The following is a 14,996-nucleotide window of genomic DNA, read 5'->3' on the forward strand; positions in this document are numbered from 1 at the left end:
CATTATTAATATTCCTTACTCTTACTTTCTTGGCTGAGTAAATACATTCTATACCAAACTCAATACTAGAAAACCCTCCCTTGCTCTGAAAGCATTGATACTTGGCCTGGCTCAGATATCAACAGATATGTCAGATGTTGACAGAGTGGTTTTGGGGTGCAATACCATCAGTACGCTGATGACACGTAGCTGTACATTTCCACCCCTGACCACCCCAATGAGGCCGTTGAAGTGATGTCCCGGTGTTTGGAAGCCGTACGGGTCTGGATGGGGAGGAACAGGCTCAGACTCAATCCCTCCAAGACTGAGTGGCTGTGGATACCATCGTCCCGGTACAGTCAACTGGTTCCATCGCTGACTGTTGGAGCCGAATCATTGGCCTCCATGGACAGGGTCCTCAACTTGGGTGTTCTCATGGATGCTCAGCTGTCGTTCGAGGAACATATGAACGGTCATCGCCAGGGGAGCCTTTTATCAGGTACGCCTGATCCGCCAGTTGCGCCCCTTCATAGACCGGGATTCCTTGTGCACGGTCACTCACGCCCTCGTCACTTCCCGCCTGGACTACTGTAACGCTGTCTACATGGGGCTCCCCTTGAAGGGCACCCGGAGGCTCCAACTGGTCCAGAATGCAGCTGCGCGGGTGATAGAGCAACCAGTGCAGCCTGCGCAGGAGAGGTATTATGTGGGAGCCATGAGTGGTTCCCACATAATACCTCTCCTGCGCAGGCTGCACTGGTTGCCAGTGGTCTTCCGGGTGCAATTCAAAGTGTTGGTAACCATCTTTAAAGCGCTCCATGGCTTAGGACCGGGCTATTTAAGGGACCGCCTGCTGCCACCGATAGCCTCCCACCGAACTGTGCGCTCCCACAGGGAGGGTCTCCTCAGGTTGCCGTCAGCCAAACAATGTTGGCTGGCGACCCCCAGGGGGAGAGCCTTCTCTGCGGGGGCACCTACCCTCTGGAATGAGCTTCCTCCGGGGTTACGATCACTCCCCGACCTCCAGACCTTCCGACGCGAGCTCAAGACCCTTTTGTTTCACCGCGCAGGGCTGGCCTAATGTCTTAATGGTTTTTAGTTAGGGTTTTATTATTGTTTTAATTGGTTTTAATGTTTGCCAAAATTGAATTAGATTTTTATAGCATTTTTTAACCTTATTTATGAATTATTGTTTTATGTTGGCTGTAAACAACCCTGAGGCCTTCGGGAGAAGGGCGGTATAGAAATTTAATTAAATAAATAAATAAATAAAATAAATAAATAGATGTTCAGGGTAATAATCAATATAGTCAGATGTAATTTTTAGAAATTCTAACCAGATTGGTCACCACTCAGGTCAAGAAGGTACACCCTAGGTATTGAAGTTTTGGACATCTGGTGACAAATGGGCTAGATTTCAGGTGTCAAGCCTCTAAGTAACATGTCCCAAATAAGAACAGTCCAAGGCAGCCATATTCAAACCAAGTCTTTTTATTAGGAGCATATCAAAATGGCAAGGTCTTGGTGTAATTCCAGATCTGGCCAGCCTAAAGAATTATACCCTATATATATATTAAATGTTAGAAACATCCTTCACAGAGTCACATCCTCCAATTAGTTCATAGTCCATCGGTCCGGTGACTCCAAACTCCACTTTCTGCCCTCTGCAGGCATTTTCACTTCCACCGAGCCATAACAATCCCCTTATCTCTCCTACCCCTCTTCTTGCTACCAGATGTGGCGAACTTGAAGCACCGTTAAACACCAAGTCAAACTATTTAACACTACCAACAATACAGCTACTCTTCAAAAAGACCTTGACTTTGTGTCAGAATGGTCTAAAACCTGGCAACTCCAAATCTCAACCAGCAAATGCTCTGTCTTACACATTGGAAAAAAGAATCCAAACACTAAATACAACTCAATGGACATTACCTTACAGATGATGCCCACCCAGTCAAAGACCTTGGAGTCTTCATATCCAATGACCTAAGTGCCAAAGCCCACTGCAACTACATTGCAAAAAAGGCATTAAGAGTTGTTAACCTAATCTTATGTAGCTTCTTCTCCAGAAACACTACACTACTAACCAGAGCTTATAAAACATTTGCTAGACCAATTCTTGAATACAGCTCACCTGTCTGGAACCCATACCACATTTCAGACATCAATACAATTGAACATGTCCAGAAATATTTTACAAGAAGAGTTCTCCACTCCTCTGAATATAACAAAATATTTTATGCCACCAGACTTGAAATCTTGTGTTTAGAAAACTTAGAACTCCGCCGCCTCCGACAGGACCTATGTTTAACTCATAGAATCATCTATTGCAATGTCCTTCCTGTTGAGGATTACTTCAGCTTCAATCACAACAATACAAGGGCAAACAATAAATTTAAACTTAATGTTAACGGCTTCAATCTTGATTGCAGAAAATATGACTTCAGTAACAGAGTTATTAATGCTTGGAACACACTACCTGACTCTGTGGTATCTACTCAAAATCCCCAAAACTTTAACTTTAACTTCAACTGTTGACCTCACCCCATTCCTAAGAGATCTTCAAGGGGCGTGCATAAGAGCACAAACGTGCCTACCGTTCCTGTCCTACTGTTTCCTTTCATTATATCCAATTTATATAGTTATTATATACTTATACTCATATATATGCTTATATATTATATAGTTACTTCATGCTTATGCTTATATATACTCTTGTGAAAAAATAAATAAAATAAAATAAAAAATTAATCCCCATATAGCATATTGAAAAAAGTAGGAAAGAATATGCATAAGAAATGAACTACAATTAAAAATGGCTGTGGGTATGTCAGCTTCAGGGTCGACTCTTTGCTGAACAACCAGAGCCAACACTCTATAGGACCAATAAAAGAAAAGTTGGTTGAATACCATCAAGACAATTAACATCTTGACATTTCCAGTCATTAGATACACAACTAGAATAATGGAATGGTCTCAAGCAGAGCTAGAAGCCTTGGATTGCAAAAATGGATTAGATTGCAGAAGAAGAAAAAGGGCGTTGGAAAAATGCCCTTCACTGATGGACTCTGAAGAAAATACACTAAAGCTAGTGTACCATGAAGGTTTTCTGAATACTGGACTGTCCCGAAGTTTTTTTTTTCAAAAAGCAACTAGACTTTCTTATTTTTTTTCTTTTTGAAAACATTTTGCTTCTCATCCAAGAAGCTTTTGCAGTTCTGAGTTAGAACTGAAGAAGCTTCTAGGGTGAGAAACAAAATGTTTTCAAAGGAAAAAAAAACAAGAAAGTCCAAAACCTGGATGATTGAGAATCTCCATTGACAAGTACTGGACTGAACAAACTGGCCTACATGAAAGACCATTGAAGAGACATGGCAAGGCAGAGTATTACAATACCAGTACATACATACATATGCACATTAGTGGCAAGGCAGTTACCAACATGATTCAGAAGTGGCTTAGAGTGGGAAAGGAGATGGGGGAGAATTATATTTTCAGACTTGCAAGATTGGGATAGCCTAGCATGGCAAACCAGATATGAAACATTACTACATGAGCTGATACTACTTTATTATAAGGCTACACTGACAGAATCATGCAAATCTTAAGGTACATTTCTCTTCCTCTCATCTCATTTCCTCTACAGCCTGAGAAACTAGGGAATGTCTCCTCTGATCCTCTTGTTCTGCCCATTATCCAGCTGCAGGCAGAGGTGGGTTTTAGCAGGGTCTGACCAGTTCTGGAGAATAGGTAGTGGAAATTTTGAGTAGTTCAGAGAACTGGTAAATACCACCTCTAACTAGTGCCACCTCCATCTATTCTCTGCCTCCCGAGTCCCAGCTGATTGGGGAGAAATGGGGATTTTGCTGTAACCTTCCCCTGCATTGGGGTGGGAATGGAGATTTTACAGTATCCTTCCCCTGGATTGGAGTGGGAATTGAGATTTTACAATATCCTTCCCCTGCCATGCCCACCAAGCCATGCCACACCCACCAAGCCTTACCCACAGAACTGGTAGTAAAAAAATTTGAAACCCACCACTGGCTGCAGGCTATGTTGTCTTTTATCTGACCATTCTCTTGGCAGTTTCTCTTCACCTAGTCACCCAAGAGCTTTCCCTCGTTCCATTACATAAGGTGGACTTCTGAAATCCTGATAGATGGCATTGTTTAATCAAAGCAATCTGGAGGGTACCAACCTACGAGATTGGCAGGTATTAGTGGACGGTCTTCTTTATTTCACCTTTCACAAGCCTAATTCATTTTATATCTTCTGCTATTATTCTTGCTTCTACCCACAGCATCCAGAAATTACTCAGTAACTCTATCTTCCTCTCCAGAAGTTAGCACATTTCACAAACATTTGATACTTATTTGTGTCCCTTTTGGCCCTTCTGAATTACTTTAGGAACTGAATCATACTTCTGAACAGGATTATCTGACTTCATAAGAGAGAATCTTTTTTTAATTTTTCACTTAAATTTCTTTATGTGCTTATAAAGAAGCCCATGTTTTATTTATAGATTTATTTATTCACTCATAAAGAAATGTATAATGTATAGATACATTCTTTATACACTGTCAGTTAATAATCATTTCTTCTTTATCGTATACTGTAGACTACTTACAAGGCAATGGGAAAATGTGCAACTATCTTAAAGGTAAAGGTAAAGGTTCCCCTCGCACATATGTGCTAGTCGTTCCCGATTCTAGGGGGCGGTGCTCATCTCCGTTTCAAAGCTGAAGAGCCAGCGCTGTCCAAAGACATCTCGGTTGTCATGTGGCCGGCATGACTCAATGCCAAAGGCACACGGAACACTGTTACTTCCCACCAAAGGTGCTCCCTATTTTTCTACTTCCATTTTTTATTTGCTTTCGAACTGCTAGATTGGCAGAAGCTGGGACAAGTAACATGAACTCACCCCATTATGCGGCACTAGGGATTAGAACCACTGACCTGCCAACTTTTCGATCGACAAGTTCAGCGGTGGCTTAGTGGGTAATGACAATGAATGACACTTACAAAAGATTCTTTTGTAATCTTTTAGAAGGTCTGTAGCATGGTTACTGTTAGGAAAGGGCAGGTGAAATGAACTAAGAAGCTGACAGGAGATCAGTTGTGAGGAAGTTGGACAAAGAGAGGAAAAAAAATAAGATGGCAATTAGCAAAGTGGAACTCATGCAACCTTTGGCTAATGAACAGATACAGATTCCAAGGAGATTCAAGAAGATATTATAACGATAGTTTTGAAAGACAGGTAGTTAAATTTTAAGTACAATCTTTGACTAATTCTTTGAAAAATTAGTGATAATCGCATTTTAGGACAGGGACAATGTCCTCTTACCAGAAGGGCTGTTTTTGCCCAGGGTTACTTAATCTCGGAATGGTAGCACAAAACATCTTTGAAGACATAACCTGGAGGAAAGAGAAGTGGGAGGACTATAGATCTTCTTTAGAGGAAGACAGAGATAACCTTTAAGAAGGCATGCAGAAACAAGCAATGGAAGATAAAAGATAAGTTGATCCTGGGAAAGAAGAAGGCGTCAGAAAGAAATTCAAAATAACCATGCCTTGATTCTGTCTGGTGTAAAAAGGGCAGAAGGAAATTCTGGCGGGCTTTCAAGACTTTGTTATTGTACCTTGCAACAATAACACCAAGACAAATTCCTTGTGTGTCCAATCACACTTGGCCAATAAAAAAAAAATAAAAAATTCTAAAGTAGCAATTATTAGGCTGCTTCCTGACATTGGTTACCTTGAAGAGCTGACAGTACTAGCAGAATTCCATTTGACTTGTTAACTAGAAAAGTACACCTTTTACAGAAATCAATATTTTTCTATCCTTGTTTTGCTACTAAAGGATAACAATTTAGAGGGTATTTTATCCAATCAGTTCTGAAACTCACAGACACATCTTTTTTCAGTGAAAGAAGGGAACGCCTACACATTCAGATTTTAGGCTAAATACGCTTAGTTAAGTAATGGTTTTCCTTGGTTTTTAGCAAATTTTGTTCAAACCAGGTATTATTTATTTTGATTCCAGCCAATCGGAATGGGACTTTTTGCCTCCACCCTTGGCTGCACTTGCTTCTCCACCAGGCTTCTGTCTCCGGGGATTCTCCTCTAGCTTTTCTCGTTGGCTGACACACTCCCTCTCATTCACCCTGGCTAATCGGCCACAGCCCCTCCATCTCACACTTCGGCATGGCCCATTCGGCACCACACTGTCCATCCCGGGCTTTTCGCCTCCTGAGACAGTTAGCTGCCAGTCAATCGGCTAGAATCCCTTCCTGCCCTTGTTGTGCTGTTTCAAAGCATCCACTGAAGCTGTGTCTAGTGCCAGGGTTCGTGGTCCTTCCTTCCTCTCCTTTTTCTCTCCCTCCTTTCCAACCCTCTCCCTTTCTCTCTCTCTCTCTCTTTCTTTCTTGTCTCCCTTCTCTCTCTCTCTCTCTCTCTCTTCTCTCCCTCCTTCCCTCTCTCTTTCTAAGGCTAGGATACCCACCTGAAACAAAAACTCCTTTGGATGAAGCCAGCTTGCTATCAGTACCCCCATTCCTGCTCTTCCCTTCCATCCCTCCCCTTGCTTCTCCTAACAAGCGCCTGAGCAGCAACTCCCCCAACCCTCACCCCTGCACTTCTGGCTGCCAGCATTGGCAACTAGCTGATTGGCTGGCGACTAATTGCCCCAGGAGATGAAAAGCCCAGGATGAACAGTGTGGTGTTGAATGGGCTGTGCCGAAGTGTGTGGGGCAAGGGGCCAGGGCCGATTGGCTTGGGGCAAATGAATGGGGCATGTCAGCTGATGAGAAAAGCTAGAGGAGAATCCCCCAAGATGGAAGCCTGGCAGAGAAGCAGGCACGGCCAAGGGTCAGAGGCGAAAAGTCCTAAACCCCAGCCAATTGTTTGTAGTAACTTCTTCTGTTTTCCAGTTTCTCATTATCATATTTAAGTTTTAGCATGATTCAGTTGTTTAAAAAATATGTGCTAATGTTTCATCAGAAGGAACATTTCTGCAGAATGCACCATTATGTAAAGCTTTACCACTATCTGACAGTTGGCTTCCTTCAATATCAGACCTCAAACTTTATAGCTCAGGAGTTTCTTCACCAGAGTTCTGTGAGTCTCAAGGCTTGGTTCTTTTATTGTCTCCAACCAAAAACACTACTTGTTGACTATTCCCTATTCATTCTTTTAAAAGTGTATAATATACTTGAAGTCCCTCAACTATGCAGTATGGCTAAAAGAAATATATTAACCTCAATTCAGGGAGAAAAGGCCAGGCTAACAGTTTACTGGATTCGATTATCTGCATCCATGAAAATAATTAATTACAGAATCTTCTACGTCTAGAAGACTCAAACCTTCAATGCAAGTCATTTATTTCAGGTAAGCCATTTATTATATAGCCAGGCTTTTTATATATATTTTTCACAAATTAGTTTAAAATATGATGCCATTCAAAATGAGAATGGAATCTAATTTAACTAATCATTTTTAAAAGGTTCTCTTTCCTTTTCCTATCATATTAATGATAATAGAAGTGATGTAACTGAAAATAATTGCTTTTCATTGTATGAAAAGTATGCTCTGACTCATAAAAGTAGCAATTTTGTCTTTATCTTTCATAGCTGTTATGAAGAAAAACATCAGCACACACCTTTAAGATGTGGGAGAAATAATAATATAAAGAGATATTTCTTCTCTGATAGTGTACTCTTCTGCCTACACGCTGATCTGAACTAAAGCAAGTAATTATTATAAACAGAATTATGAACTGAAGCATATAATATTCAAAAGATACTTTGGAAGGGTGTTATATAGAACAGTGTTGGCAACTTTTAAGATGCTGGATGGGGAATTCTAGAGCTGAAGACCACACATGTTAAAGATGCCAAGGCTGAGAAAGAAAATGTAAGACCTGCTGTTTATTAACCCGGATGACAGAATACAACATGTATAGGATGTCATGGGATTTCTGGCTTTGTGACCCAGAAGTCCCAACTATAAAATGTGTGTTGAGAGATGACAGAGGTTGAATACTACAGAGTTAGAATATTTTAATCAATGGAAATAACATAGTCTTCCCATGTGGAAAAAAAAAAGCTAAGGTTTAAAGAGAGTTGGAAGAACCATAGGAAACAAAAGAAATTAATTGGATGATGACTGGAATTATGTATGAATACCATGTCAATATCTACTTGTCTACTTCATGTTTTGTTTTTGATAACATAGTGCAAACTAAAGAAGAAACTTAGTATCTAACTAGAGACATATATAGAAGATGAAAAATAAATAAATGGTTGTTGCATATATGGAGAAGTGGAGTATACGATTAATGAGAGGGATGAGTATTAATCATTGTGTTGTAATACAAAATAAAATTTTAAAGGTGTCAGACCCAACAGGTAGATCAGGTCCAGAAAATTAATTCCAATGGAAGTCTAAAACCACACTTCATTTACTATAATAGTAAAATCTTACAAGTCTGATTGTGCTATATTTTTACCTTTTCTTTTACCATAGTGACTCAGGGAGGCCTCTGCCTTCCAACTATTATTTTGTTTCCCCAGACTTAAAGAATATTTCATCCCTCTTTGTCTAGACAATAGTTCTTACATATTTCTGTCCATGTCATCTCCCTTAGTCTCTACAAACAAAAGGGAAGAGGCACAGAATGAAAAAGGAGCATAATGAGTCTGCAGTTTGCCAATTGTAACAAACCAGCCCACTAGTTTTTGCTTTCTGCAGAACTCCTAATCTACCTGATCCTGCCTCTGAGATGTTGATGACTTTGCAGTATGAAATGAAAACTTAAAATCAGAATACAGAAATGGCAGCACTTCACCTTACGTACATCTTCACAGACATTTTCCTATGACTTTCTTTCCTTACCTTTTATTTCCTCCTTCCATTAAATTAGTATGGTAAACTTTGTAAATGTTTAATAATCGTGATGACTAATTTGATACTCAGGTATTTAGCTAAGTCAAGAGGAAACTAATGATCACAACCAGCCATTATGTATCTATTTATTCAAATAACATGAAGAGGTGTAATCCGGAACAGTAAGTTTTATGGCTATGCCAAACAGAATGAATGGTGTTTGAATGTGTGTGTTGCAGTAGGAGGTAATCACACAGGGCATGAAGCTGACTGTCCTTGCTCAGTAAGTAGAAGTTTACTGATCTTAGTGGCAGCAATAATCATGTAGGTAGAAAATGGGCAGTTGGCATTCAATGGCTAGAACTCACCAATCTTTTGGAGAGTTCTTGATTAATTCAAGACTTGAGAAATTGCTTCTGACCTATTAGGTACAACCCTAACTGTACAATTGTGATTTGTAGTTTCTAAATGGGAGCAGAAAGACAGATAATTATTAATCCTTTAGGAAGTGGTGTGAATAAAAACAGAACAAAGTGAATAGGAACACCCAAGCACAAATTTGGCAAAACACAATCCACTTAAAAAATGAGGATTAAATCAAAGAAAAAGAGAGAAGAATAGAGACTTCTCTCATCAACTCCCATTATCATATTCTTGGCAACTGAAACCAACCTTTTCAAACACAATATGAATTGGAACTTGACATCTGTATACTACTAAAACTGTTTATCTGTTTCTAATCTTCAATTAACCCCAAAAAGTGCATCATAGTGCAAAGAATTTTGAATCAAGGTACCTTAAATACAATAACTTAAAGAATGCTCAGAATCCATTATTCCTGTGTAATTGAAATGTCAAGAATAGTCACACAGAAGTTTTGTTCGCAAAGTTGTGGTCCTGCATCATTACCATAGTTAACTGTGGTCATGTGATCATGATTTCCAATGTTCTCTGCCAGCTTCCCACACGTAAAGCCAATGGAGAATTTTATGATGTACTACATCATCCGTTGCTCATTGGATCATCATTTTGGAAATATCCCCCAAAGTCAATAGAAAATTCGAAGTCACTCCTGCTCCCACTGCTTTTTTTTATCCATACAGTTCCTTCTGTTTTTCTGTTTGGGTGAGAAAATACCTCCAAAATGATGACCTAATGAGTAAACTGGTTGAGCAATATAAAATTATCAAAATTATAAAATTAACCAAGTATTAGAAAGTATTAGAAAGTATTCTTTCCTTGAATTTAAAATGAATCCATTTTGCTTTCTATCTTACAATGTTGAAATGGTGCAAAAGTCACAGAACCTGATCTATTTCCATTTAACAGTTAGTTCTATTGAAATAAATGACATTACTTAAGAATAGAATGAGAATGCATCCTCACTTTCATGACAATGCACAGCGTAAAATGATTAAAAGACATCCTTAAGAAGTATGGAATTTACTACATAAACAGAACTAGGACTCTTAAGTTTCTACATACAAGTTGTCCTTGGTTAATGATCACAATTAGGACTGGCAACTCAGTTATTAGGCAAAGTGGTCACTAAGTGAAATCGTGACTGTGCTTATGATTTTATTTCAGTTTTCTTTTCCTTTCCTTTATAGATCTGCAAAGGTTGTAAATGCAAGGACTAGTTGCAAAGTTACATTTCAATCATTGTCATCATTGTGAATAACTGTTATCTGAGGCAGTCACTCAGATGGAGGAGGACTAGCTAACGAACAAACAAACAACCTAAAATAAATGATAGAAATGGAGAAACTGAAGATGAAATAACTGAACTAAATTAAATGGAATTTACTTCCTTTTCTAATTTGGAGATTATTATTGTCTGTATTACAGATGAATACATACATTTATTTTAAAATATTTTTTCAAAGTTGTACTTCTATTCATCATGTAACAATACTCACCCCATGACAAGATAAGAACACTAGTTCACAATCAGTCAAATCAAATAAAAATAAATGTTTATTCTGGCACACAGTTAACTTACCAATAAAATAGAATTAGAAGGCTTTAAAGCAATAGGTACTAAAATTTATCACAGAAAGCACATCTCTCTCTGAAGATTCCAGAAAAATCTAGATTTTATTAAGGATTATATGAGCAGCCTGATTATTTAAAGTTTCTTCCTTTTGATTGGCTTTTTAGTGTTTCAAAAATATTGGTATATTGGTTTTTTTGAAGATTTTCTTGTAAGAATTAATTCAGAAGAATAGGAATATGAATGCAGCAGATGGCTGCAATTCATTACAGGTAATCCTCGACTTACAACAGTTCATTTGAGTGATCATTCTAATGCCACTGAAAAAAGGGACTTATGACCATTTTCCATACTTATGACTATTTCAGTGTCTCCTTAGTCACATGATCAAAATTCAGATAGATGGCAAATGGTTCATATTTATGATGGTTGCAATGTCCTGGATCCACTTTTGCGACCTTCTTATAAGGAAAGTCAATGGAGAAGCCAAATTCACTTAACAACCGTATTACTAATTTAACATCTGCAACAAGAGAACTAAATTAACATCAAAAAACAAGGGAAAAAAGGTCATAAAATGCGACAAAATTCATTTAACAAATGTTTTTCTTAGCAAGAGAAATTTCGAGCTCAATTGTAGTCATAAGTCAAGGAGTATCTGTACAAATCATAAATGCAAATCATGTTGTTCTGCAGGATCATATAGTTGTTATAAAGAGAATTTCATTCCAGATCTGCTGTCAGATCTGGTAAACAAATACAGACGTTTGCATGAGTCACAAAAAAGTGTTGCATTCACACTCCAAAGTACCCTTCCAAATGTAATCATCAGGCCTCATACATGCTATCAATATTTCACCAATGGTGAAAATTATTGGCAAACTGTTTAACATAATTGGCTGACCCATTTCCCAAAATATAGATTTTACCAGGATTTCTGATTATTTGAAGCTTTGTCTTTTTTTTATGCACAAGCCAAAGTATTCTTTGTGACATTCTATGGATGCAAAAGTTGAAAATTAAAGAAGCAGGATAGGAAATGTAGATGCCTTTGAACTTTGGTGTTGGAGAAGACTCCTGGGAATACTAAAAAGGTTGGGTCTGACTTTAGGGGTGGTACTCACTTTTGTTTCTTAATCTTTTGAACTGCTGGATGGCAGGAGTTGGGGCAGGAACAGGAGGTCATCACATCACAAGACTCTCAGGTCTTGAACCCAGACCATTAGCTTTCCAGCTGTCAAACTCAGTGTCTTTAACCACTCAGCCATCATGCCCCTCCCCGAATACTATGGACAGCCAAACAAAAAACAAAAAAAAACCCCAAACTGATGGATCATCAAACCAATCGATCCAGACTTTTGACTCAAGGCACAAATGACCAGGATAAAATGATCCTATTTTGGACATTAGGACTAGCTTCCTAGGGAGGTCTCTAATGCTGGGGAAGGTGGAATCTAAAGGGGGGAAAAGGATGACCAGCAGCATTCTTGGATGGGTTCAGTTACAGTGATGATGAATGCACTGTTGGAAGATGTGAAAGAATAGATCATCATGGAGAAAATCTACGTGGCCCCTAAGAACTGAAAACAACTTGATGGCACATAATAAATTGAAAAATAAAATTCAATAAACATATTGGCTTTTATGAAACAGCATATTCCCTCTAATTCTACTTCAGAATAATCCCACAATTGTGAAATGGGCATTGGGAGTCATTCTATCTTCATCTGGAGGATTCTGGGGTGTTAGGAACTTAATACAAATACTACCAAGAAGGTTACTATTCTTAAAGTAACTGATTTTACTTCAATGCTGATTCAGCTGTAATGCATTGAGATGCTTCCTGTAGCCACTATATTACATAGAGGCTCGTGCCAGACGAGTTCTGGTTCGGCTCCTGAACGCCCTTGGCCTTTTCTCTGAGAGCTGGTGTCGCAAGAACGCTTCTATAACCAGCGTAACCTGAACGGATTTTCTTCAGGCATTTTTCATGAGAGTGTTAAGGAAATTTAGGAAGGAATTTCCTTAACATTCAGTGGGTGTTTTATTTTCTGACTAAAAAAAAACAACCCAAATCTTCAGAGTGGATCAGGAAGACTGAGGTGTAAAGGACCAACCCTCGATCTTTAGAGCAGGGGTCTCCAACCTTGGCAGCCTTAAGCCTGGCGAACTTCAACTCCCAGAAGTCCCCAGGCAGCAAAGCTGGCTGGGGACTTCTGGGAGTTGAAGTTCGCCAGGCTTAAGGCTGCCAAGGTTGGAGACCCCTGCTTTAGAGTATCGTGGGTGTCTCCTCCCCTTTCTTCTATACTCTTCAGCCATGGTCGCTAAGGCTGTTTTTTATTTGAAGCCCTGATTGTGCCTGTTTTTTGTTGTGCTTGTTTTTCCCTCCTCCGGTACAAACTGAGTCTGAGAGTGACCGGGAGCTGCTATGGGACGAGCGATGCAAAGCGAAAGAAGCAGCGATAACGAGCAGGCAAGTGGAGTCGAGGCGAGAAAATACCGAGGGGTTGCCTGGGAGCTTCCGTAGGTTTGCGTAGTTAGGACAGGCTTTCGACTTGCTTTTTTTTTGGGGGGGGGGGTTGGGGCGAACGATAAAAACAAGGCTTGGAAAAGAAAGGACGTAATGGAGGAGGAAAATGGCAGAACTGGTTTAAGGAGTGGCTGTGGGACGGAACCTCTTCCTCTGAGCAGGTCATCCACATCTGTTGAACTGCAGGTCCACAGAATTCCCAGCCTGGGAATCGCCCCCCCCCCCGCTCCAACACATCTGGAGACACCACACTGGGGGTGTAGAACTGCGCCCATATCATCTGCTAAGTATTTTCAGAAAATCCTTGTGGTCCATTTCCTTTGAAATTAAATGCGATGGCCCACTTTGCAGCAGCATGTTAAAGAGCAGAAGAAACGCTTTTCACGTTCTCAAGTACAGGGCTCTCCAACCTTGGCAACTTTAAGACTTGTGGACTCCAACTCCCAGAATTCCTCAGCCATCTTTGCTGGCTGAGGTATTCTGGGAGTTGAAGTCCACAAGTCTTAAAGTTGCTAAGGTTGGAGACCTCTGCTCAAGTACGTAACTTACATGTTCGTGCTGGGTAACACTAAGGCATCTGGGCTGCAGAAATCCCTACGGCCAATGGAGGAGAGGAAAAAGCTACGAAAACCCTTTAATTTGAAAAGTCTATTTAGCGGTCCTCTGGATTTTGTAGCCTTGATTGGTGCTTTTGTGCGTGGTTATTCTTCCCGATTATAAATGGGTATGGACATCTGAAATGTTTTGCAGTTTAAAGTCAGCTATGGTTTGAAAGCGATTTCTACAAGACTTGAAATCAAACATTAAAAATAGATCATCATGGAGACAATCCACGTGGCATATAGTTCTGTTGAGATTTGTTATGCAGGTATTTTCATTAAAATATATAGTGAAATATGGGATACTGTCAACAATAAGTGAGCTTTGCTTTTCCTGACTGACTGGGAAATTCTGGGAGCTGAAGTCTACCCATCTTAAAATTGTTAAAGTTGAGAACACTGTTCTGCAGAAGGACTGCCAGATCTGAATTGCAGAAATCAAGAGAATCCTCAGGGATCAGCTGAAAGATAGAAAGGCTTTGTTGCCCTCTAATGGTCATCCAGTATATATAGAATTTGGAAAAAAATATTTTTGCTTCTTGATGGAGAAACATTTCATCCTGTTTTAGGGCACAGTCAAATCAGTGGTGGGATTCAGCCAGTTCACACCACTTCGAGAGAACCAGTTGTTAACTTTCTGAACTTCCAACTGGTTGTTGGAAGAAATTATTAGGGCAGAAAACCGGTTGTTAAATTACTTGAATCTTACCACTGAGTCAAATAATACATTTTATAGAAGTATTATTCTAGCTGACTTTATCTTTCTTCTCCTAGCAAAGTGTTTTCCTTTTTTTTTTTTTTTGCTCCACACCCAACTGCATATATCAGGAATAGTCGCTTTCCCAGTAATTAATTTTATGCTCCATAAACTTGAACTGGATCTATTATTTGGATTGGTTGATTTAGATTTGGGTGTGTTTTATTAAGATTGTTGCATAGCTAGCATATTTAGACCTCTGTGATGTTTCTGACTGGGCACTTGAATTATTTTCTGTGGGATGAAGACACA

This window comes from Ahaetulla prasina, chromosome 3 (assembly GCF_028640845.1).
Source record: "Ahaetulla prasina isolate Xishuangbanna chromosome 3, ASM2864084v1, whole genome shotgun sequence".
Lineage (NCBI taxonomy): Eukaryota > Metazoa > Chordata > Lepidosauria > Squamata > Colubridae > Ahaetulla > Ahaetulla prasina.